At 57.4% G+C, this 2058-nt stretch overlaps 1 protein-coding gene across 1 annotated transcript in view; it reads left to right on the top strand.

Annotated features, from left to right (window-relative positions):
* The first annotated feature begins 1737 nt into the window (after positions 1 to 1737).
* The window catches only part of SLC20A1 (solute carrier family 20 member 1), a 15258-nt gene continuing 14937 nt past the window's right edge, over positions 1738 to 2058 (top strand). Inside the window, exon 1 of the mRNA XM_024743755.1 lies at positions 1738 to 1978. The gene's annotated coding sequence lies outside the window, so the exon portion shown is untranslated. The remainder of the gene's footprint in view (positions 1979 to 2058) is intronic.

Here is a 2058-nt window from a genome sequence, read left to right as displayed (position 1 = left end):
CAAGTGTTTGCCCACTTAAAGAGCTAGTACCACAGACCAGCAAAAGTAGACATAATGGACAGAATGCAAAAAACACATACTGGGAAAAGTTCCAGGCAATTGCCTTAATAACTGCTTTGAAAATTATCGTTTTCAATGGCAGAACACTAAGGACCTTTAACAGACCAGTCCTTTATTTTTTTTTCATAACCTTGAAATGAAGTAAAGGTGGAAGGAGGAGTACAATTTAAGGTGTCGGAATTACATCAGATTTGCACCCCAGGGTCAGTGCTCCCGGACACGCACTTTATTTTTTTTGGACATGACCTTCGGACTTAGAGCTTTGTAAGTTACTCATACAACTCCACCAGATTTTCTAGGCAGGTCAGAGGATACTCCGGTGGAGTTTACGCCTCCATAGATGACCCCGACATAGCAACGATTTACAGCGTCTTCGTTCCTGCTAATCAGTGCCCAGCTGCTAGAGATGGCAAAAGGTGGGGAGGGCTCCAGAACATTCTAAGCCTGGTAAATATTTCTGTTGGGAATTCTTTAATCTCACTACAACTCTGACAAGAGACCATGACCTTAATCTCCCTTGGCATGATTGGTTCGTCTTGAACTTAAGCCAAATAGTGAAATGCCCCTAAATGTGCAGAGCAAATCTCACTAATGTCAAAACTACATTATATACCACGTAGGGGGACCAGAAATCCATCTGTCTCAAAATAGGAAAGCTTCCGGGATGCAAAGAGAACACCCTTACAACCTTTTCTACATTCTAAAACAGGAATATTCACGGAAAGAGCAAGACGAAATTAGCATTCACTGAACTCCTACTGAGTTCTAGTCACATTCACACACGTTAACTCACTTAATCCCCGCTACCAGGTAGGGAGGGATTGTTAACAATTTACATTCCTGAGAGCGCAGTCAGAGAGATCTGGAAGTCGCTCAAGGTGATACGCTGCAGCGAGCAGGAGTTAGGATTTGAATCCGGAGCAGTGTCCTTCCCCACGCGCCACAGCTGCGGCGCAGAAAACGCAGCTCTGCCACGGGGAAACTGACGACTCGCAGCCGCCCTGGGGCTCTGCGCCATAACTGGGCGACGACCTGGTTCTCGTGACTGCTCAGTCTGTTTTCACCCAAGTGCATGACTGCTGGAGTAAAGCGACCACGTGAGCCCTTTCCCTCCCCCGGCGAGGGACAGTGCCTGTCTGGCCAAGGGCAAGTCACAGGTGCGACAACGTGCCGGGAATGGATTCGGAGCCCCGGAGCGCGAGCTCTCCTGCAGCGTCACCGGGAGGACGGGAGGGAGGGAACTCGGCCAGGTGTGGCCTCCGGATGCGGCAGGTCGCAAGGGCGCTGAAAGTGCGGCTTGAGGCGCGGCCAGCTCCGTAAAACTGGGCTCGCGCGGGAAGAACTATGACCTTGGTCGCGGCCTCTACAATCCCCGCTTGACGACCTCCAGCGGCAGGGTGAGGGTGCCCCGCGGCCTCCGCCGCTAACCAGCAGGGGCGGCCAGAAGGTGCCAGGACACCAGGGCAAGGCCGCAGGGAGGGGACCGGCCCTCCCCACGTGGACAGGCTCCCCTCTGGGGGCGTGGCCGCCGGCGCTGGGCGGGCCAATGATCGCCGCGGTCGGGCTCATCCGGCCGGGCCGCCGGGTTGGCTGGGGCTGCGTCATCCTGGGGGCGGGGCTCCTGGGCGGCGCGAGGCGCGGCCGGTCACGCGGTGCGCGGCGACGGCTATAAGTAGAGGCCGGCGGAGTGCGCTGCTGGAGTGATGGCTGCCGTCGCGTGCTGAGTGCTTTTTCCTTCTCGGCTGCTGAGGCGTCCGCGGCTGCTTCCTGGGTGGGTTGCCAGCCCCGCCGAGCCATCCCCAGAGCCTCCGCCCTAGGCCAGGCCGTGTGCTCGCCGACAGCAGGTGCGTGCGTCCGTGGCCCTAGCCCGCCGCCGCAGCCTGGACCTCGTCTCCCGCTCGGCCCCTCGTTTCCTTTGGTGAGTGGCGGCGCCACCTTGGAAAGGCTCTTTCTTCTCCCCGGGGCCCGGCGCGGACGCGGTGGCGCGGGGGCTGGTCG

Source organism: Neophocaena asiaeorientalis, unplaced genomic scaffold (genome assembly GCF_003031525.2).
Source record: "Neophocaena asiaeorientalis asiaeorientalis breed wild unplaced genomic scaffold, Neophocaena_asiaeorientalis_V1.1 scaffold114, whole genome shotgun sequence".
Taxonomy (NCBI): Eukaryota; Metazoa; Chordata; class Mammalia; order Artiodactyla; family Phocoenidae; genus Neophocaena; species Neophocaena asiaeorientalis.
Note: the sequence above shows the minus strand (reverse complement) of the source record. Positions and strands in the feature narration are given on the sequence as shown.